At 37.6% G+C, this 25279-nt stretch overlaps 1 pseudogene; it reads right to left on the bottom strand.

The window, feature by feature from the left end:
• Positions 1-18244: 18244 nt before the first annotated feature.
• Positions 18245-20224, bottom strand: LOC132424394 (lysocardiolipin acyltransferase 1 pseudogene; annotated as a pseudogene).
• Positions 20225-25279: the final 5055 nt, after the last annotated feature.

The raw sequence follows: 25279 nt of genomic DNA, 5'->3' as shown, positions 1-25279 counted from the left end.
CAATAGACCAGATAGATTTAATTGATATTTATAGGACATTCCATCCAAAAAGAGCAGTTTACACTTTCTACTCAAGTGCACATGGAACATTCTCCAGGATATATATCTTGGGTCACAAATCAAGCCTCAGTAAATTTAAGAAAATTGAAATCATATCAAGCATCTTTTCTGATCACAATGCTATGAGATTAGAAAACAATTACAGGGAAACAAAATGTAATTAACACAAACACATGGATGCTAAACAATATGTTACTAAATAACCAAGAGATCACTGAACAAATCAAAGAGGAAATCAAAAAGTACCTAGAGACACAACAATGAAAACATGACGATCCAAAACCTACGGGATGCAGAAAAGGCAGTTCTAAAAGGGAAGTTTATAGCTATACAAGCCTACCTCAAGAAACAAGAAAAATCTCAAATAAACAATCTAAACTTACACCTAAAGGAACTAGAGAAAGAAGAACAAACAAAACCCGAAGTCAGCAGAAGGAACGAAATCATAAAGGTCAGAGCAGAAATAAATGAAATAGAAACAAAGAAAACAACAGCAAAGGTCAAAAAAACTAAAGGCTGGTTCTTTAAGAAGATAAACAAAAGTGATAAACCATTAGCCAGACAATCAAGACAAAGAGGGAGAGGACTCAAATCAATAAAATTAAAAATGAAAAAGGAGAAGTTACAACAGACACCGCAGAAATACAAAGCACCCTAAGAGACTACTACAAGCAACTCTATGACAATAATATCGACAACCTGGAAGAAATGCACAAATTCTTAGATATGCACAACCTTCTGAGACTGAACAAGGAAGAAATAGAAAATAGGAACAGAGCAATCACAAGTAATGAAATTGAAACTGTGATTAACAATCTTCCAACAAACAAAAGCCCAGGACCAGATGGCTTCACAGGTGAATTCTATCAAACATTTAGAGAAGAGCTAACACCCATTCTTCTCAAACTCTTCCAAAAAATTGCAGAGAAAGGAACACTCCCAAACTCATTCTATGAGGCCATCATCACCCTGATACCAAACCAGACAAAGATACTACAAAAAAAGAAAATTACAGACCAATATCACTGATCAATATAGACGAAAAATTGCTCAACAAAATACCAGCAAACAGAATCCAACAACACAGTAAAAGGATCATACACCATGATCAAGTGGGATTTATCCCAGGGATTCACGGATTCTTCAATATACTCAAATCAATGTGATACACCATATTAACAAATTGAAGAATAAAAACCATATGATCATCTCAATAGATGCAAGAAAAGGTTTTGACAAAATTCAACACCATTTATGATAAAAACTCTCCAGAGAGTGGGCATAGAGGGGACCTACCTCAACATAATAAAGGCCATATATGACAAACCCACAGCAAACATCATTCTCAATGGTGAAAAACTGAAAGCATTTCCTCTAAGATCAGGAATGAAACAAGGATGTCCACTCTCACCACTATTATTCAACATAGTTTTGGAAGTCCTAGCCACAGCAATCAGAGAAGAAAAATAAAAGGAATACAAATTGGAAAAGAAGAAGTAAAACTGTCACTGTTTGCAGATGACATGATACTATAGAGAATCCTAAAGATGCCACCAGAAAACTACTAGAGCTAATCAATGAATTTGGTAAAGCTTCAGGATGCAAAATTAATGCACAGAAATCTCTTGCATTCCTATATATTAATGATGAAAAATCTGAAAGTGAAATCAAGAAAACACTCCCATTTACCATTGCAACAAAAAGAATAAAATACCTAGGAATAAACCTACCTAGGGAGACAAAAGATCTGTATGTATAAAACTATAAGACACCGATGAAAGAAATTAAAGATGATGCCAACAGATGGAGAGATATACCATGTTCTTAATGGGAAGAATCAATATTATGAAAATGACTATACTACCCAAAGCAATCTACACATTCAGTGCAATCCCTATCAAATTACCAATGGCATTTTTTATGGAACTAGCACAAAAAATCTTAAAATCTGTATGGAGACACAAAAGTCCCCGAATAGCTAAAGCAGTCTTGAGGGAAAAACATGGAGTTGGAGAGATCAGACTCCCTGACTTCAGACTACACTACAAAGCTATAGTAATCAAGAGAATAAGGTACTGGCACAAAAACAGAAACATAGATCAATGGAACAAGATAGAAAGCCCAGAGATAAACCCATGCACCTATGGTCAACTAATCTATAACAAAGGAGGCAAGGATATACAATGGAGAAAAGATGGTCTCATCAATAAGTGCTGCGGGGAAAACTGGACAGCTACATGTAAAAGAATGAAATTAGAACTCTCCCTAACACCATACACAAAAATAAACTCAAAATGGAGTAGAGACCTACATGCACGACTGGACACTACAAAACTCTTAAGGAAAACATAGGAAGAACACTCTTTGACATAAATCACAGCAAGATCTTTTTCGATCCACCTCCTAGAGTAATGGAAATAAAAACAAAAATAAACAAATGGGACCTAATGAAACTTCAAAACTTTTGCACAGCAAAGGAAACCATAAATAAGACGCAAAGACAACCCTCAGAATGGGAGAAAATATTAGCAAATGAATCAACGGACAAAGGATTAATCTCCAAAACATACAAGCAACTCATGCAGCTCAATATCAAAAAAATAAACAACCCAATCCAGAAATGGGCAGAAGACCTAAGTAGACATTTCTCCGAAGAAGACAGACAGATGGCCAAGAAGCACATGAAAAGCTGCTTCAACATCAGTAATTATTAGAGAAATGCAAATGAAAACTACAGTGAGGTATCACCTCACACCAGTTAGAATGGGCATCATCAGAAATCTACAAACAACAAATGCTGGAGAGGGTGTGGAGAAAAGGGAACCCGTTTGCACTGTCAGTGGTAATATAAATTGAAACAGCCACTATGGAGAACAGTATGGAGGTTCCTTAAAAAACTAAAAATTGAATTACCATATGGTCCAGCCATCCCACTACTGGGCATATACCCAGAGAAAACCATAATTGAAAAAGACACATGCACCCCAATGTTCACTGCAGCACTATTTACAATAGCTATGTCATGGAAGCAACCTAAATGCCCATCGACAGACGGATGGATAAAGAAGATGTGGTACATATATACAATGGAATATTACTCATCCATAAAAAGGAACGAAATTGAGTCATTTGTTGAGACATGGATGGATCTAGAGACTGTCATACAGAGTGAAGTAAGTTAGAAAAACAAATATCGTATATTAACACATGTGTGCAGAATCTAGAAAAATGGTACAGATGAACCGGTTTGCAGGGAAGAAGTTGAGACACAGATGTAGAGAAGAAATGTACGGACACCAAGCGGGGAAAGCAGCAGGGGGGGTGGGGATGGTGGCATGATGAATCGGGTGATTGGGATTGACATGTATACACTGATGTGTATCAAATTGATGACTAAAAGAACCTGCTGTATAAAAAGATATAAAATAAAATTTAAAAATAAAAATAAAATATGTGTAAGACACACACACACACACACACAAAACGCTTATTGGGGATGACCATATCATGTTTAATTATTTCTATCCCCCTTAGATCTGGATAAAGAGTAGGTGTCAAGAAAGTACCAATTCAATTGTTGCATTGGACCTTACTGCACGCAAAGAGATGCTACTGACAAATGTATGTTGGCATCTCTCATAGGGCAGTAGCAGATGTTAGTGTCTAAGCAAAAATTAGAATCACTATTGGGCTATCACCTTAAAGTACTATATAATCTGGGGCAAATTTCCAACTCTCAGTGCCATTTTGTTCTCTGTAACCTAACATATGACAATCAAATGACAGAGTAGTTCAAGTGCAAAGGTGAGAAACTATCCTTACAGACTCGGATACTAATACTTAAGTGGGAAAGAATCACAACAGAATCTTTACCTTGGATTGAAATAGTTTCGATTTTTAGATTCTTATTTTCTTAAAATCACTAGCTGAAACACCCAAACCAAATTTTTACCCAGCAAATATTTATTCAGCACCTATTATATTCATAAATATGTTAAAGGTTGAAGAAAGGAATAACATTTCCCAATTTAGTGGTAAAAATGGATATGTAAAATGTTCAGTTAACTATGTTAAAGTGAATTATAAAGCCAGTACAGCGAAATATAGGGGCAAGAGTAAGTCACCCAACTTAGTTTAACCCATGCTGAAGGAGGGAGTGGCACTTTACCTAATGCTTCGAAGTTTTTTAGCTTTTGAACATGCATAGGGAGGAATTAAGAGTATCTCATGTGGAAAGAACAACACGAGAAAAGAAAACTGAGAATGAGTGCACAGTTTGTTTGCGGGTGTTCATGCATTTGAGTGACATGAGATCACGTGTATCCTGGTCAAGTGAAAGTTTCTTTTTCCCTGGCTGTGGAGCTGTGACCTGCCAGAGCTGCCATCCTAAGTGTGCAGGAAACCATTCAGGTGGGACTCCAGCCATGCTGGCCCGTCCTCCACTCCCAGCGCCCCTGTGGCGCCACTCCCCTCTGACTCAGGGCACCCCTGGACTACTAGCCCACATAGACCTGGACAGGACAGAGCCTACGTGCGGTTGTACAGGCAGCCTTTCCTCCTCCCTCATACATTTGCTCTACTTAACGGTGAGCAATGCGATTTATTAATCACATGACAACTGCCATTTTATGCATCTTGGATCTCAAGTGCTCCATCTTCCTTCAGCTGTTTCCACAGCTCCTCCATTCAGCAGTTTCTATTTCCATCAATAACCACAGCAGAAAAATAAGCATGCCTAATATCCTTTAAGATTTACACCGAATTTGGCTCTGTAGATTAGGGCACACCATCTTGTGATTGTGAAACTCCTACTGTCTCTTCCTGTAACTCCAGCACTTCTCACAGGGTGGGGGTGAGGTGTGTATTCCGGGGTGAGGGCGTTGAGGTCACATGAAGACGGGGATACATTTCCCTGGGCATCAGTGTACTCACGGTGCTGCTCTTGTGGAACTCTCCATCTCAATGGCTCCTTTCAGCTGTTCTCGCTCTGGAACTCACTCATCTAGACATAAACCATAGATCTCTTCCTTTAATCCTTCTGTGATACCATCTCCCCCTCGAAAAATATACTTCACCTGAGACTTTTGTGAATGCAACAGAGTATATTGACATTTGTAGCAATGGAAGAGATTTACAACACAAAATGCAAGTGTATTAGTTTGCTAGGGCTGCTGTAGCAAAATACCAGACTGGATGGCTTATACAGAGGAGGAATTTATTTCCTCACAGCTCTGGAGCCCAGAAGTCTGAGATCAAGGTGTCAGCAGATTTGGTTTCTCCTGAGGCCTCTCTCCTTGGCTTGCACATGGCCACATTCTCACTGTGCCCTCACACGGCTTGTTCTCTGTGCACACATATCCTTGGTCACTTTGTGTGTCCAAACTTCCTCTTCTTATAAGGACACCAGTCATATGAGATTAGGGCCCAGCCTAATGGTCTCATTTTAACTTAATTACCTCTTTCAAGGCCCCATCTCCAAATACAGGCACATTCTGAGGCACTGGGAGTTAGGGCTTCAACATATGAATTTTGAGGAGACATAATTCATTGCATAACAACAATTAACTTCAAATTCAGTATTAGGTATCCTTGTTCCTGTTAAAGTTCCTTAGCACCAGGAATTTCTCACGGGCCATTTCTTCAGAAGTTCCAGCTTCTGTGTAGACCAGCTGATAACATTTTGTTTTGTTTTGTCTTGTTTTGTTTTCCCACCCAGCTATACAGACACAGAATTAAAACTGCAGTTTATCCATTTCAGAACATATTGATTCTAGCATCTCTCTGCTAATACTCAACCAATCCATGTAAGAGGCTCCACTAGATTAAGCACCAAGAACTTTTCAATTACTAATTATGTTTGCACATAGCAGAGGCTGACACTGAGGTGAACCCATACTCAGCCCTGGGATTCAGACTGAGCATATCTGATCGGCTGGTTGTATGAGGGTTTGGGTTGAATGTCCATAGAGGAGGGTATATTTTTATGTATCAGTCACAGGTCAGTGAGGAAACAGGAAACACTCTCAGTGTTTTAAACACAGGGAACTTAATGTTGGGAAGGGGTTATACAGATGATGAGAAAGATGAGAAGCGAAGCAGGGCTGGCGGCGTAAATGAATAGTTAGAAACGGCAGAAAACCACCACCACCACTAGGACTGCAGGAAGACAAAAGAGAAGTGATACTACCGGAAATCAGAAGCTTGGGACACATGGGGAGAGCTAGAACCACAGCAGGGTTTACCTGGTAGGGACTGGGTTTACAAAGGGAGAGCTGTTCAGAAAGAACTTGCTACCCTAAAGACTCAGCCACTTCCAGAACCTGCTGCCTGAGGCCAAAGAACTTTAGAAATATCCCAGCTTCTTTACTCCTGAAACCCTCTAATATTCCACCAGTGCTTCCTACAGGCCAAACATACCTGGAAGCCCAACACAGAGGCAACATACAGCAAATATAGACAAGACAGAAAACATAATGGGCCAAGAACTGGATCTTTGTGTAAATAAATAGGCAATGACTAGAACTGTACTCAAGAATTATGAGAGCACAGAAAATCAGTCTCACAGATTCCATTCTCAAGTATAATAAATGGATTAATGCCTGAATCTTACAAAGGCCAGTGAAACTTGAAAAAACACAATGAAAATAGTTGTTTATACCAAAAGCTCTGCATGCTATTGGGGAATACAGTTAGAATAATGGGCCTCCAACGACGTTCCTGTCCTAATCCTTGGAATCTGTGAATATGGCAAAAGAGACTCCACAGAAATGATTAAGATTAAGGACCATGAGATAGAGAGGTTATCCTGGATCATCCAGGCGGGCCAAATCTAAACACGTGTGTTCTTAGAAGTAAAGAATACTTCCTTGTGTGGTCAGAGAGGGATGTGACTATGGAAAAATGATTGAAGATGCAATGTTGCTGCCTTTGTAGATGGAGAAAGGGGGTCACATGTCAAGGAATGTGGGCAACCTCTAGATGCCAGAAAATGCAAGGAAACAATTGCTTCCCTAGTCTTGAGAATAGAACATGGCCCTGACAACACCTTGGCTTGAGCTCAGGGAGACCTGGGCCAGACTTCTAATTTACAAACCTAGAAGAAAATAAATTTGTGTTGTTATAAAGGCACTAAGTGTTACAGAAGCAACTTGAAACAAATACAGGGAACAAAGAGCTCTGCTTGGTATTAGTAACAAAGATGAATTGAAAGAAGGGAAAGGTGGGAAAGGAGCATTTTCCCAACCTCTGCATGGAAAGCAAGGTGGCTTCAGTGCATTGTGGTCTCCAAAGAAGTCAGCAACAGCATAGTGATCACCATGCAGAGTGCAAACAGTGCCTGATTAGAGGTAGAGGAGCCCAGGAAAATCAGCTCGATGGCCAGCACTCACACAGCTGGTTATGGTAGGTCTGAAAGCAGAAGAGTTTCAGCAGGAAGCACCAATGAGATGCCAAGTAGTCCTAAAGAACCTATGAGTTCCAGGTGAGGATGGACAGGACTTCTTCATGGACACACATGAAATTCACAGTGAAGAATTTTGATGGCAGTCTTTTATTCTTTTTTTTTTGTTGTTTTGTTTTGTTTTTTGCGGTACGCGGCCCTCTCACTGCTGTGGCCTCTCCCGCTGTGGAGCACAGGCTCTGGACGGGCAGGCCCAGCGGCCATGGCTCACAGGCCCAGCCGCTCCATGGTATATGGGATCCTCGTGGACCGGGGCACAAACCCGCATCCCCTGCATCGGCAGGCAGACCCTCAACCACTGCACCACCAGGGAAGCCCTATTCCTTTATTCTTGAATGAAGTCCTAGGTAATAAACTGAAACAGTTTTGTATTCAAAACACAATTAAGAGGTACTTGGAGAGATAAATTAGTTTCTAACAAAAATGGATAAAGAATTCTCCAATATAATTATTACTAATTATTTTTCTGCACACCTACAGCTCTAGAATAAATTAGAGACATAATAATCTGTTTAGAGCAGAATGTAGTTAGCAGGCTTTATTTATCTCATAAAGACTGGCTTGTTATTTTATCCTGAAGAACAAAATCAAAAACATCACTTCTTGAAAATAGTCCTGCAAAATATGATTTGGTATCTAAACATTGTATCTTACTATCTTTAAGTAATTGTACAATTCTGTAAGGATAAATTCCTAAGGAATATTATTCCATTCTGTCTAAAACACCTTCTGGGCCAAACCTGATTCTCAGGTTTTCCTTACATCTTCCATTACATTGCAGGGCAAAATAAAGTGGTCAGGTAATGGAAGAAAAGATGGATAAAAAGCGCTTGAATATTTTGGAATACTGAGTGCCACTTTGAATGACTATAAGAGGAATATGTGTTTTTTACCTCAAATGAAATATTTCTTAAACTAAAATGTTTGATAGTCATAACTAATAAACTAAATCAACTTTCCAATCCAGAGCTTTAGAATGTTTTTCTCCATGATGGAATTACTTACATCCTTTAGGCCCATTTTCTCTCTGGGATGCAGGTTTGGTAACGGCTCTGATTTTAGCACCCAAAATACTGAAACAAACCTGGGCAACTATTTTACAGAACGCGTGAACACCGGAGTTAAACGCTCTCCATTTTTCTACCCTTTTACTCATCTTTTGCTAATGGCCATATTTGATCAGTTCTGAACCATGGCAGTAACTTCCACTTCTTGCAGTACTTACACTGACGGTAGGTATGTTAACAACAATATACTATTTTAATTATATCCTGTTCCCCAGGAGGTGATTACCTTTTTTAATCTTTACTATAATGCCCATTGCTAGTGTCAGGATTTGGTGGTAACAACAACAACAAAAGAAGCAAAGACTGGAATGGTTTTCAGAATGCTATTTACGATATTTACTCAGTGTTACAATGTTTGGTTGGAAAGCATGAAAGCTATGATTTCTTAGGCTTAGTCAAAGATATAATTTTGGAGACAAGAAAATGTTTTTTAAAATTTTAAGTACTTTTTTAAACGTAAAAGCAATGCACAGCTTTTGTACTGACTCAAGCAATATGTATGGAATAAAAAGTTAAAGCCAGCCAAGGCAAGAATGATCATTATTTTAAATATTACTATAACCTTGTTCTCAAAGTCCTATCCAATTAAGTTACCAAAGAAAATTAGATTAAAAATATTGGTGAAAATAATCATTGTTTAATGGTGGTAGGATTACATATGTAGAAAACTGAGAGAATCAACTATATAGGAAATAAAAAGAATTCAGTAAAGCAACTGATTACAAAATTAACATATATAAATCAATAACATCAAATATGCAAAGAATTTGTCAGAAAATATATGAAAAGAAAAAGAATCCTTTATGATAGCACTAAACAGATGGAAATATATTTAAGAAAGGTGCTGGTCCCATAAGAAAACTACTATAAAAATCAACTGGAGGAAATGAAGAAAAAAAATTAAAGTAAGATATTTCATGCTCTTGGATAGAAATGCTCAGTATTGTTGAGATTATGAGTTCTCTATAATTTACTCAACTATTTTATATAATCCCAATTAAAACAGCCACAGGATGTTTTAAATTGGAAAACCCTGATGACTCCACAGAAGATACTGACAACTCAGCATTCTCATATACCATTGGAATGCCTTTCTAGCAAGCAGTTTGGCAATAACTATCAAATTTTAAATCTTTATGTCATATGACCTACGAATTCATCTACTAAATATTAACCCTGTGCATATTCCAGTAGTCAGAATTCCAATCTAAAAATAGTCATCAAAGCCTTGTTTACAACAATAAAACAAAAGAAAAAATGCATCAATAAGGCACTGAGTAAATCTACATTTTTGTATAAATAAACTCTTAGTGAGTACCTTTAGATAAAAGAATATTGGTCAAAAGACAGGAAAAGACTTTCTGCATTTCATTTTTTCCACTGTTATGTCGTTTTTATTACCATTTGCATATAAAAGTATATTGACCAAGGATACCTTTATGGTAGACTATGGATCACTTTAAAATATCTTTTTTTTCTTTGATTCATTCAACATTTAATTATTGAACATCTACTCTATGTATCACACTCTTTGGACACTGGGGATACAGTAGTCAACAGTATTTTTTAATGTACTATACTATAACATATTTTTTTAAATAATAAAGATTACCAAAAATACAAATTCCTTTTCACAAAACCATGACTCCTATTTACCTCTTCAGAGGCAAATCAACGTTAAGAGTTTAGTATACAAGTATACCACGCTTTATTGTGCTTTACTTTATTGCACTTCACAGATAATTCATTTTTTACAAACTGAAGATTTGTGGCAACCCTGCGTCTAGCAAGTCTATCAGCAACATTTTTCCAACAGCATTTGCTCACTTCGTGTCTCTGTGGCACGTTTTGCTAATTCTCACATTTCAAACATTTTCATTATTATTACATTTGTTATGGTGATCTGTGATCAGTGATTTTTGATGTTACTACTAGGATTCACTGAAGACTCAGATGATAGCTAGCATTTTTTTAGCAATAAAATATTTTTTTAATTAAGGCATGTACATTTTTTAGACATAATGCTTTGTACACTTAACAGACTACAGTATAGTATTAACATAACTTTTATATACACTGGGAAACCAAAAAATTCATATGACTCACTTTATTGCAGTATTTGCTTATTGTGTTGGTCTGGAACTAAACCCACAATATCTCTGAGGTATGCTTGTACTCCATCCAGACATTTTCTATACATTACCACATGTGATAAAGACACAGAAAATAAATAAAGATGATATAGACACAGTCACACAGACTCACATTCATACAAGCAGACTTTTAATGTGAACTGAATACCATTCTATGTTATCCTGCTTCCCTCTATTTCTTAAAAATACATGAATTACTTAGAGATCTTTTCACTTTTTTAGCTGTTGCACACTCTAGTATATTATTTAACCATTTAAATAATAATAATAAATAATGACATACAAATAATACTTAATAATAAATAAATAATACTTCTCTGGTATTATTTAACCATTTCCCTGTTCATATGCATTTGAATTGTTTAAACTTTTCCATGATCACAAATATAATTGCAAAAAATAATGCTGAGCATATACAGAACATCCTTCATATCCACGGGTTCTACATTCATTAATTCAGCCAACAGTGGATGGAAAATATCCCCCCAAAATTCCAGAAAGTTCCAAAAAGTGAAACTTGAATTTGTCACACACCAGCAACTATTTACCATCATTTACATTGTGCTGGGTACTATAAGTAATCTAGACAATTTAAGGTATAGTGGAGGATGTGTATAGCTTATATGCAAATACTATGCCATTTTATATAAAGGACTTAAGCATCCACTGATTTTGGTATCCACGAGATGTCCTGGAACCAATTCCCCATGAATATTGAGGACGACTGTATATCAGAAGCAAAATCTTTTAGTTGATGTAAATGTGCTTTTGAAATTTTGATACCATCAACCTGCCCATCAAAAAGCAGTTCCAATTAACCCCAAGAGGAAAAGAATGTGTCTACTTCCCCATACTTCTGCTAGTTCCACATATTAATTGTCCATTAGATGGGTTAAACTATATAATTTCATTACTCATTTTATTGAGACTCTTCATAATTATTCTGAGCCATTTGTATTTCTTCTTATCTGAATTGCTGTGCATATTATTTTCCAATTTTTCTACTGGTTGTATTTCTTACTGATTTAAAAGTGCTCCTTATACAGCACACTTATCAATGCTTTGCTAAATGTTTACAAAAATCTGGCCCAGATTTTTCAAATGCCTTTTAACTCTGTCCATGGATTTTTTAATATTATAAACAATATGGGGGTCACCAGTTTTATATGATGACATTTGTAAATCATATTTACAAGTGGCTCTATGGCTTTTAGAGTTTTACGTCTTTTTTTTTTTGCGGTACACGGGCCTCTCACTGTTGTGGCCTCTCCCATTGCGGAGCACAGGCTCCGGACAGGCAGGCCCAGTGGCCATGGCTCACGGGCACAGCCGCTCCGCAGCATGTGGGATCCTCCCGGACCGGGGCACAACCCCGTGGCCCCTGAATTGGCAGGCGGACTCTCAACCACTGCGCCACCAAGGAAGCCCTTATGTCATTTTTAAGAAGGCCTTTCTTGTTAAAAATTTATAAAAATGTTCTCCAGTACCTTTGTATTACTTTTATAATTTTTAAGTGTTTAATATTTCTTGAATTTTCTTGGATATGGTAAGGAAAGAGATTCTGCTTTACTTATACAGCTAAATAAATGGATTATCAGATAAATTAATTGAATAGTCTATTTTTTCCCCACCAATTTGCAATACATCTTTTTTATTTAAATTCATGTATGTTCCAGGAGTACTTCTCTACTTCTTAAACTACTTGTTCATTCAAGCCCTATCAGCATTATCTTTTAATAATTTTGGCTTTAACATCCAGCATCAAAAGACTGCCCTCATTTTTTTCCCCAAAAGTTACTGTCTCCTCTTACGCATTTACTTTTCCAGATAAGCTTCGAATCAATTTGTCACTTTCTATTTTAAAAAATACCATTAGAATTGTGTTTCAGATTGTATCTATGGTATAGATACATTGGGTGAATAGATATTTTACAAAACAAAGTCCTCATATTCAGGAACATAGAAAAATCTCAACATTTATTCAGGACTCATTTAGTATCTGTCTTTAATTTCTTTTTTCTTTTTTTTTAAATTCAGGTAATTGTGTGTGTGCGTGACATTTTTCCCAGTATGCTTTATTTTTTTAAATAAATTTATTTATTTATTTATCTTTGGCTGCTTTGGGTCTTCGTTGCTGCGCGCGGGCTTTCTCTAGTTGCAGGGAGCAGGGGCTACTCTTCGTTGCGGTGTGCGGGCTTCTCATTGCGGTGGCTTCTCTTGTTGCGGAGCACGGGTTCCAGGGTGTATGGGCTTCGGTAGTTGTGGCAGGTGGGCTCAGTAGTTGTGGTGCACGGGCTCAGTTGCTCTGTGGCATGTGGGATCTTCCCAGACCAGGGCTCTAACCCGTGTCCCCTGCATTGGCAGGAGGGTTCTTAACCACTGCACCACCAGGGAAGCCCTTTCCCAGTATATTTTTAATTTCTAGTATAAACACACTTTTATCCATTTGAATTTGTGTCGCCATGCTTATCTCTCTTATTTACTCCAATATATAGTTAGTTGACTCTAGTTGGTTCCAGAGAGTTCTTCATGTTGTTTCCAAAAAGTAAAATTTTTCTTATTCTTACTATCTAAAATTCATTGTGCTTTCAAGATGTATTGCATTGAACAGAACCATCTATAAAATACCTACAGGAGCTTCCCTGGTGGCGCAGTGGTTGAGAGTCTGCCTGCCGATGTAGGGGACACGGGTTCGTGCCCCGGGCCGGGATGATCCCACATGCCGCGGAGCGGCTAGGCCCGTGAGCATGGCCGCTGAACCTGCGCGTCCGGAGCCTGTGCTCCGCAACGGGAGAGGCCACAACAGTGAGAGGCCCGCGTAACCCAAAAAAAAAAAAAAAAAATACCTACAGTGGTGCGGAAGGTGTACTCCTTTTGTCATTTCCAATTTTAGTTATAATACTTCAAATATTTTCAATAATTTTGGTTTTGCTAGCATAGTTTTCTCTACTTTTAAGATCTCTCTTAAATTCTTTATAAGCTAAAGGAAGTTTCATTTTTTTATAGCTTACTAAGCATTCTTACCAGAAACTTTTTATTTTTAGTACAGTAAGTAGTTCGTTAGATTACTAATTACTAATTACTAAAAACTACTCCATTCCTGTGATAAACTCTATGTTACAAAGCTGACTTTGATCGAAGTTTTACTTAAAGTAGTTGCATCTCTATTAATAAAGGAAATTGATCTAAATTTTTCTTTCTTTCAGTTTATTGCATTTTATTTTGTGTATGTATAGTTCGGGCTTAGACATGAACTAATCTTGAAATGAGTCGAGAAGCGTTGAAAGGCATTATCTCCCCTTCAGTTCTCCATGTTTTTCCCTTCCTGTCTTGCAGTTAACATAAAGGTGGTGGGGTTAAAATCTTGAGGCACAATGTATGAGCAGCCCTACTGGCTAATTCACCACATCAAAAAGGGCTGCCTGAAAGTCTCACCTGTGCCCTCAACAGATTTAATTTGATTGAGAAGTAAACTTTTCTATGTTAAACTACTGACATTACTGGAATGTTTGTTACTGCAGCATTCTGACTAATATAGTACCTTTCCTCTATTTAATGCTCAGGAATATTTTAAACAATGTATTTAAATATTTGGTAAAATCACTATAAAATCTTTGGGTCTGATGCCTTTTTAATGGTGAAACTTTTCACTACTTTTCGGTTTTCTGTTTTGCTTGGGTATTCTACCTCTCCTTAGGTTTAGAATACTATATCTTAGAAAACATCTTTTCTTCAATTTCATGACTCAATTTCCAAACTTATTGGAAGGAAGTTTTAAATCTTCTAAGTTTTAAATCTCTGTAATTGCACCTGATTTCTTATACCTAATGTTTATTCATGATTTTATTTCTCTAGCTGATCAGTCTCTCTTTTATCTTTGTTAGCTTCTTTTTCTCCTTTCCTTGGGTTTATATGGCCAGTTTTGTTTTTTTTTAATTGAAGACAGTTCATAAGACTTTAATTTTTTTCAGCAAATTGTGTTAGCTAGGTCTTTATATGTGACCCACCTTGTTATTTTCAAAAATTCTTAACAATATATTTCAGTATTCCCTTTAATCCATTTAGATAAATGCATTTTTAAATAATTTCTAAGAAAAGTGAGAATTTTTTTTTTGACTATGAAATGAATGCATTTATTTTCAATATACTGTTATGCTTAATTTCTATTTATATTGCTTGTAGTTAGAAAATCTGTTTTGTGTAATTTCTCCTACACGGAATTAATAGAGATTATCTTTGTAGCTTAAATGACATGTTCAATTTTTATAAATGTTTCATGGATATTTGAAAAGAACGTATACCTTCTGTTTACTGGTATAAAGTTACATATTAATACTTCCGACACTGAATGTACTGATTGTGTTATTCAAATTATTTCTATTACTCTACTTATTGTTTCCCTCATCTATAAATTTCTAAGAGAAGTATATTAAAGTCTCCCATTGAGGTCATGGATTAGTATATTTCTCTGAAAAGATTTTGCTTTATATTCCTTGATATTTTGAAAATGAGAACATAAAGATTAATAAAAATGAAAATTCCTGATTCACTAATTTTTTTCAATATAAAATATCCATTTTTCTCATGTAATACATTATATCTTAAGCCTTTTTTAATATTGACATCAGCTTTCTTTTTGTAAGGATGTACTAACTATATTTTTGTTCCAACCCACTCTATTTAATACAGTTCCTCATTTTGTTTTTGTATATCTTTGTGTAATCTTCTATTTTATTTTAATACAATCTGTTTCTGTCATTAATACCATAGTTCAAATATAGTTTTATCACTTTGATTTTGATAGTAAAGTGCTTGTATTTATATATTTTTACACTGAGAAAGAAATATAATCCTATATTATGAAAACTTTGCCACTTAAAAGTAAATCTTTGTGATGATAATATTTACTATAAGAATTTTTTCATTTTATTTCTAACTTCCTTCGCTTTTTCTCAGTGAAACTTAGTTTTACTGTTTTTTGTTTTTTGGTAATGCATGCCTTTTCCTTACTTCCATTCCTTTTTCATGTTGTATGACCATGTCTCCAAATCACCTTTTTATTCCAAAGGGCAAGTATAACTGATGAACATTTTGAAGTTTTGCCTCTGCAAAAATGGATATTTACCCTCACACTTGATGGCAGTTTGACTAGACAAAGAATTCTATGTTAAGACACCATTTATTACTGAAGTTATTTTTCAATGTCTTCTAGTAGCTAGGGTTATAAATTGGAATTGTGATGCCACCCATATTCTTGATCTTTTGCAAGTATAGTCTGATACTGCTGCAAGGTACAGAATACCTCAATAGAGGTACAGAATAACTCAAATAGTATAAAAACAAACAACAAAGACAACAAAAAAAGTCTTTTCTCACAATGAAAACTAGACTAGTGGCATGACAGTACCAGTGTGGATTAATTCACAATGCTGCTATTGACCCAAATACTTTCCTATAGTTGTAATGCTATCTAAAGTATGTTGACCAAATGTCCTTATGGCCAAGACATGGCTGCCACAATTCCAGGAATCACATGCACCCTTAACAACATTTTGCAGTAGAAGAAGGAATGTATTTTTTTTTCTTTTTCCCTTTATCTGAGAAGGCAAACCTTTCCTTTAGAGACAGATTTCTCTTTATGTCCCATTAACCAGACTGAATTACATTTCCAAGCCCAAACCAATCCTTGCAAAGGAAATAAGAGCATCACAGTTCTCCCCTTGAGGAAGAAATCGACCTTCCCTAAAGATACGTAGAACCTGATAAAAGCAAAGTTCTTCCAGATAAAAAAGGAGATTGAGGAATGGCTGCTGTCAGACAATCAGCAGTATCTATCAAAAAAGTAACTTTGGTCAGCGTTCTTAGCACTGCAGCTCCGAGGCAGCAAGATGGCGATGCCACCATCGCCAGCCCGTATGTTTATAGGTGTCTGAGGAGCCAGTGCAGTTGCCCTGAGGACAGGTCCTTTGCCCTGCATTACTGCAGGAATGTTTGAAGCCAAAGAAGCCTGTCTGTGCAGTGCACCGCAGCACTCTGGCACCTGGCATCTGAGCTGTGGGACTCAAGCAGCCAATGGACAGCACAGAGACTTCTTGCCACGGCTGCCATAAAAATTTCTTAAAAACAAAAAATGAAAAAGAACCCCTTGGAGCACTTGACATGTGTCCCTTGAAGTTGGGTGGCCACAACAACTATGTATGTCTCATATGTAAACAACTTCTAAAAGTCAAAGTCTGGCTGGAGCTGCTCGTGTAAAAAGAGAAACACGAAGTCTGCAGTAGGAAAGAGTCACTCATCTACCACAGGCAGCCAGAGGTGCTTGTTTTTCAAGAGTCAGTCGTGGTCCCTGCAGACCTGGGCTAGAACTGAGTCCTCCTAAAAGGAACCCAACATACAAGGCCTAAATGGATGGGGGACGTCAACCAGTAGAGCGTCTTTTTGCAGTAGAAGCCAGGAGCTGAGGGAGGAGTTGCCTATGAGGAGAAAATCGACTGTGGGATGTCACAGGTTTTAAAAAAATACTTCAACCAAGACGCAACTTCAAAAGAGAGTTTCTGATGGCAGTAGCAGAACCTTCTTCTACATTTTCCTTTCAAATGGTAAATGCCTTGATGAGCACCGTTCTTAATGCAGAAAAGTGACACCTGCCAACAAGCTGTGAAGAAACCAGCCTAAACATACAAGGTTATGCAGACGTGGAAGAACTAAAGTGTATGAATTCCTAGCTTTAAAAATTCAAACTAAGGTTTCTGAGTGGAGAGCCTATGGCTGCTCTGTGAGACTCATCTAGGCCTTATTTTCCGGTGAGTAGAGGGCACTGGTGGTCTTCTGACATCTAGGTCACCACCGCAAGGCTAAATGCCAAGATTTTATGAATAATTAAGGACTTCCTATCAAAATGTTTGTTTAGCTTAAGGACAAAGGGTTTCTGTTTTCTGGTCTTAAGGAAGAATGCAAGGGTTTGATTGGCATAGAAAGGAGTGTGGGGACAGTGCCGAGAGGGAGCCAGCAGGAAGGGCCCTCACCTCCACAGTCAAGTGCCGGAACTTGATCTGGGCCAGTGCCCAGGAGCCCCAAATCTGCCTCTAGTCTGGAGAGTTTGTTAGGAAGTAGGATTGGGCCTTTAAGACAATCTTGTGTGTACCTTGTCTGCTAACAGCATGATGAGTGTTTACTAATACTCTGGCCTAAGTTATTTCACGGAGAACGCTCCCTGCTACATAGTGTTGAAATTACATTCAGAGATTTAAAAAGAAAACTGTGTGTGTAGCAATATTTTTCCACAAAACTGAGTACAAAATATCTTTAACAAATAATGATGGTAGTAAGAAATATTAGATGTAGTCATGCAAAAATGCATCTCATTTTACAAAGGCTTAGAACATTTACAAAATATCCCCTAGGTTTTTAGACTGTGAACCTTACAATCTTACCCATTTTTCTTTGCATTTAAATGCGGCTGTTTGTCCAAAAAACATTAACATGCAAGTTCAGTGATCTCTAGTCTACCAAATATTCTCTCCCGCAGCATGAAGATGATAATGATGATTATAAAATACCACCAAACAAGACTGTACAAATAGATGAGCAGGCACACTGCAGGGCTGAACAGGGTCCAGTACGGTATAGGGAGCAATTTGACCAGAAGGATCCTGGGCACAGACTTGCAAGGTGGAATTACACTCTGTCCCATAAAGTAAAAAGTCTTCTCCCCCCAGTAGAAGAAGCACAGTCTCTCTTCTTTCTCCTCCCACCACTTGTGGTACCAGAGCTGGAGGTCCTCCTTGGACGTGGGGAGGGTGTCCACTGGGTATTGGTGGACATGGAAGTGGATTTCCTTGGAAAAGTCCTTGAGGAGGACGTGCCTCTCTGTCTGAGGAATGTTATGAGGGTATGCCACCGTGATGTCATGGACAGCGTCCAGGTTCTTACCTTCTCTTAGATGGTCTACTACAAAAGTAAAGCCTGTAGTTCTTGGATGTTAAGACATTTTCATATTTCTGAAGTCCATTCTTTTTAGCAAATTCATTACTTCAAGCTGTGCTATTTTCTGTGAGATCAGTCCCTTCTGGGAATATGAGGAGTTGAAGTGGTTCATGGATATCACAAAAATAATTAATCACATTTTCAAAAAAAAAAAAAGAAAAAAGTAACTTTGTTGTTGCCGTCTTCCCTGGAGCCTTTTAGAGGTTTTATCCTTTTCTTTACAGTCCAGAAATTTAACCAGAACTTGTGTAGATGTATATTTTTATTTTTCCCATCTTAGTATATAGTGAGTTTTTACAAATTAAAGACTTGAGTCTTCTATAGCTCAGGAAAATTTTCATCTACACTTCTTTGATTATTTCCTGCCTTCATTCTTTCTGGTCTTACATTAAACTTCAAATTTAACTTTCAGATCAACAACTTATTCTTCACCAATAGCCATGCAAATTGTTAGCCTTTCCCTTGATTTTTTTGTTGTTATTTCTTTTCTCATTACTCATTTTTCACAGTCTCTTGGTCTTGTTTATGAATTTTAAATTATCCCCAATCTCTGCAATTACTAAAAAATAAGTTTGTGTGAGGTTATAATCTATTTCCAAAATTACCTGTTTTTACTTAAGTTGGTCCTTAAGTTGGTTTCATATTGTCCTCCTTTCTATAATATTGATTTATCTCAGATGTTTGATGATTTTTCATTTTCTATTCCTATTTATATGCAAAGATCTAGACTAGTTAATCTAAGGACACAATTTGAGATTACTTTGTGGTTCTGATGTTTCTCCTGTCTTCTATGGGAGGCAGGGGTGCTAACTATAGGTTCTCTAGAAATGCACAGGGTGAGCTATTTGATAAACTTCCCTTAGTGTGCCTAGGTAGGTGGAAACAGGCAGGCTAAGTACTCCCAAGTTTGCCATGTAAGGAGAGTTCTGAGGAAGTGACAAATATTGATAGATTTTATGTCTAAAAGAAGCTGCAGTTTTTTCCTTATCTACCTATTACAAAAGTCTAGTTACCTGAGGGTCTACCTTGATTCTCCATTCATCCTCAGTATTTAATATAAGAACTATGTCTATATGCAGAGCCTGTTAATTGGTAAGGCATTCTCAGCACATTGTCCTAGAGCAAATTCTAAACCGAGAAGCTCCATAAAAGGAGGGATGTGAAGAACTAAGGGGAAGAATGTTACCTAAGGTACACTTTAAGAAATTAACATGGAGCAGTGTGGCCAAAATGGCAAAGTAAGAAGACCTCACCTCCTCCCATGGGCACACCAAAATTTAAAATATTTACAGAGCAACTATCTATGAGAATGACCTGAAGACTAGAAGAAAAGATTTTCCACAACTAAAGATATAAAGAAGGAACCACAATAAGATGAATAGGAGAGGTAGAGAGGAGGTATAGTCAAGACCCACACCCCTGAGCAGGTGACCCACAATGGGAGGATAAACACAATTGCAGACGTTCTCCCCAGGAAGCAAGGGGTCCAAGCCCCACATTGGGTTCTCCAGCCCAGGGGTCCTGCACCAGGAAGATGAGGCCCCAGAATGTCTGGCTTTAAAGGCTGGCAAGGCTTGCATATGAGAGAGCTAAAGGTCTGTAGGAAAAAGAGACTCCTCTCTTAAAGAGCTCATGCACAAACTCACGTGCTTTAAGTTCAACACAGAGGCAGTAATTTGCAAGGAGCTTGGGTCAGACCCACTTGCTGATCTTGGAGTCCTCCTTGAGAGGTGAGAGGCAACCGGGACTCCCCCTGGGACACAGACATTGATGAGAGACAATTTAGGGAGCTCATTCTACCATGAGGACACTGATGCTGGCATGTGCCATTCTGGGGTCTTCCCTCTAGTCTGTTAGTGCCAGGGGCAGGCCAATACCAGCTCCAGGGCCCACCTCAGGACACAGCACCACACACCAGTGGGCCAGCACCAGCACCAGGGCACCCACCTGGGCCGCACAGTCAGCACCCCCTGGACCCAGCCCCAACAGCAGTGGGCCAGTACCAGTCCCAGCCCCTCCCCGAGGTCCTACAGGTAGCTTCCCAGGCCCCAACCCTGCCCATGAGCAGGCCAGCATTAGCCCTTAGCCCCCATAGGCCCTGCAGGCAATTGCCCCAGAACCTGGACCCACATACCAGCAGGCCAGCACCAGATCCAAGACCTCACGAATGCTACAGCCAGCATCCCCACGGCCCAGCCTCACAACCAGTGGTCAGGTACCAGACACAGGACCCCCCCCAGCCACACAGCAAGTCGGCCCAGGACATGGTCCTGCCTACCAGAAGGCTGGCACCAGCCTTGAGACTGCCCAGGGAATGTAGCCAGCTGAACTGAAACCCAGATATGCCCACCGATGGGCAAAGAGATACTGCACAAGGCAGAGCCTGGCAGCCAACCAGGTCAGGGCCCAGCCCTGCCTACCAACAGACTCACATTAGCACCACAAAATAAGGGCCATGCAGCCCACATAGAGGGCAACCCTGCACATATAGCCCTGGTGACCAGAGAGGAGTGTGCTGTTGTGCCCTACAGAACATCTCCTACAGAAGGCCACTTCTTAGATCAGGAAATGTAACCCACCTACCTAATACATGGGGGAAAAAAACACAGAGACTTAAGCAAAGTGAGGAGATAGTAAAATATGTTTTAAGCAAAGGAACAAGACAAAACCTCAGAAAAGAAGTAAATGACAAGGAGATGAGCAATTTAACAGGTAAAGAATTCAAAATAATGATCATAAAGATGCTCAAAAAACACAAAAGAAGAATGAAAACAGTAAGAATTTTAACAAAGTTAGAAAATATAAAGAAGAACCAAATAAAGCTGAAGAATACAATAAATGAAGTAAAAAATATACTAGAAGGAATCAACAGTAGATTAGATGATAGAGGGGAATGGATCAGTGAACTGGAAGACAGAATAGCAAAAATCACTCAAGCTAAAGACAAAAGAATTTTTTTCAAATAAGGATAATTTAAGAGACTTCAGGGACAATATCAAGTATACTAACATTCGCATTGTAGGGGTCCCAGAAGTAGAAATGAGAAAGAAAGTGACAGACAACTTATATGAAGAAAAAAAAATAGCTGAAAACTTCCCTAATGTAGAAGAGGAAACAGAATTCCAGGTCCAGGAAGCACAGAGTCCCAAACAAGCTTCCTCAAAGAGGTCCACACCAAGACACATTATAATTAAAATGGCAAAAATTAAAGATAAAAAGATAATCTTAATAGCAGTAAGAGAAAAACAACTAGCTATGTACAAGAGAACTCCCATAGCTATCAGCTGACTTTTCAGCAGAAATTTTGCAGGGCAAAAGGGAGTGGCATGATATATTCAAAGCGATGAAAGGAAAAAAAAAAACAATGCTACAACCAAGAATATTCTACCAGGCAAGGTTATCATTCAGATTTGAAGGACAGATAAAATGTTTTACAGACAAGCAAAAGCTGAAAGATTTCAGCACCACTAAGCTGGCTTTACATAAATGTTAAAGGGACTTCTCCAAGCAGAAAAGAAAAGACCACAACTAGAAATAGGAAATTCGCAAAAGGAAAAATATCACTGGTAAAGGCAAACATACAGTAAAGGTAGTCACTTATAAAACTAGTAAGAAGGTTAGAAGACAAAGGTATTATAATTATCTATATTCACAATAAAAAGTTAAAGGATACACATGAAGAAAGATGTAAAATATGATGTCAAAACATTAAAAGTGAGCAGGTGGAGTAAAAATGCAGGTTTGTTAGAATGCATTCAAACTTAAGAGATCATCACCTTAAAATAATCATATACATAAACAAAAATATTAAAATATATTTTAAAACAAAGACTGTAACAAGAGACAGAGAAGGACATTACATAATAAGAAAAGGATCAATCCAGCAAGAAGATATGACAATTGTAAATATGTATGCACCCAACATAGGAGCACCTAAATACATAAAGCAAATATTACATAAAGGGATAAATTAACAGTAACACAATAACAGTACGTGACTTTATCATCTCACTTACATCAATGGACAGATCATATAGAAAGAAAACCAATGAGGAAACACTGCCCTTAAACAATACATTAGATCAGACGGACTTAATACATATCTAAAGAACAGTCCATCCAAAAGCAGTAGAGGGACTTCCCTGGTGGTGCAGTGGTTAAGAATCCGCCTGCCAATTCAAGGGACATATGATTGATCCCCAGTCTGGGAAGATTCCACATGCTGCAGAGCAACTAAGCCCATGTGCCACAACTACTGAGCCTGCGCTTTAGAAGCCATGAGCAACAACTACTGAGGCCGCGTACCACAACTACTGAAGCCCATGCACCTAGAGCTCATGCTCCACAACAAGAGAAGCCACCACAATGAGAAGCCCACGCACTGCAATGAAGAGTAGTCCCCGCTCACCACAACCAGAGAGCCGGGGGGCTCGCCACTGCCCCCACATGCAGCAACAAAGACCCAACGCAGCCAAAAATAAATAAAATAAATTAGTTTAAAAAATAAATAAAATACTGTTTAGAAAAAAAGGAAACAAAAGCAGTAGAATACATATTCTTTTCAAGTGCACATGGAACATTCTCAAGAATAGATCACATGCTAGGCCCCAAAACAAGTCTCAGTAAATTTAAGAAGACTGAAATCATATCAAGCATCTTTTCCTACCACAACACTATGAGACTAGAAATCAACTACAAGAAAAAAACTGCAAAACACACAAACACATGGAGAATAAACAATATGCTACTAAACAACCAATGGGTATTGAAGATCGAAGAGGAAATTTTTTAAAAGGCACAGAGACAAAGAAAACAGAAATTCAACAATCTAAAATCTAAGGGACACAGCAAAGCAGTTGTAATGAGGAAGTTTATAAAAGCCTATCTCAGGAAACAAGAAAAATATGAAATAAATAATTTAACCTTAAACATAAAGGAACTACAAAAGAAAAACAAAACCCAAAGTTAGTAGAAAGAAAGAATAAAAATTAGAGCAATTAAATAAAACAGAAACCATAAAAAAGCAAAGATCAATGGAAATAAGAGCTTTAAAAAGATAAACAAAATGATAAAACTTTAGCCAGACTCATCAAGAAAAAAAAGGAGAGGGCCCAAATAAAATCAGAAATGAAAGAGGAAACATTACAATCAACACCACAGGAATACAAAATATCATAGGAAATTACCATGACCAGTTATATGCCAATAAACTAGACAACCTGAAGAAATGGATAAATCCCTAGAGCCATACAATCTCCTAAAACTGATCAGGAAGAAACAGAAAATGAAGAGACAGATTACAAGTAATGAAACTGAATGAATAATAAAAAAATAAAACTCCCCATGTACAAAAGTCCAGGACCAGATGGCTTCACAGGTGAATTCTACCAAACTTTAAAAATGAGTTAAATACCTACCCTTATCAAAATATTCCAAAAATTTGAAGAGGAAGGAATGCTTCCAAACTCACTTTACAAGGCCAGCATGATCCTGATACCAAAATCAGACAAAGACACCACCAAAAAAAGAGAATTGCAAGCCAACATCTATGATGAACATAGATGCAACAACTCCTCAACAATATATAAGCAAAACAAATTCAACAATACATTTAATGATCATACAACATGATCAAGTGGGATTTATCTCAGGGATGCAAGAACGTTCCAATACCCACAAAACAAAATTATGATACAGCATATCAACAAATTGAAGGATAAAAATCATATGATCATCTCAATAGAGCAGAAAAGGCTTTTGACAAAATTCAACATCCAATTATGATAAAAACACTCAACGAAGTGGGTACACAGAGGAAATTACCTCAACATCATAAAGACCATATATGACAAACACAGAGCCAACATCATTCTCAACACTGAAAAGCTGAAAGCATTTCCCCTAAGATCAGGAACATGCCAAGGTCGCTCACTTCACCACTTTTTAATAACATAGTATTCAAGTCTTAGCCCCACAATCAGAAAAAAAAAGAAGTAAAAATACTCCAAATTGGATAAGAAGAGGTGACACTGTCTCTGTTAACAGAGAACATGCTACTCTATATAGAAAATCCTAAAGACACCACCATAAAACTTAGAATTAATAAATGAACTCAGTAAAGTTTCAGGATACAGAAATCTGTGTGTTTCTATACACTAACAGTGAACTAGGAGAAAGAGAAATTAATAAAATAATCTCATTTAAAATTGCATCAAAAGGAACAAAACACATAGAAATAAATCTAACTAAGAAGGTGAAAGACCTGAACTCGGTAAACTAGAAGACAATGATGAAAGAAATTGAAGACCACACAAACAGATGGAAAGATCCACAGTGTTCTTGGATTGGAAGAATCAATATTGTTAACATGACCATACTATGCAAGGTAATCTACATATACAAGGCAATCTACATATTCAATCCAATCCCTATCAAAATACCAATGGCATTTTTCACAAGAACAAATAATTCTAAAATGTTTATGAAAACACAAAAGACCCTAAACAGCCAAAACAATTTTAAGAAAGTAAAACAAAACTGGAGGTATCATGCTC

Source organism: Delphinus delphis, chromosome 4 (genome assembly GCF_949987515.2).
Source record: "Delphinus delphis chromosome 4, mDelDel1.2, whole genome shotgun sequence".
In the NCBI taxonomy this organism is placed as follows: domain Eukaryota; kingdom Metazoa; phylum Chordata; class Mammalia; order Artiodactyla; family Delphinidae; genus Delphinus; species Delphinus delphis.
This window is presented reverse-complemented; position numbering and strand designations above follow the sequence as displayed.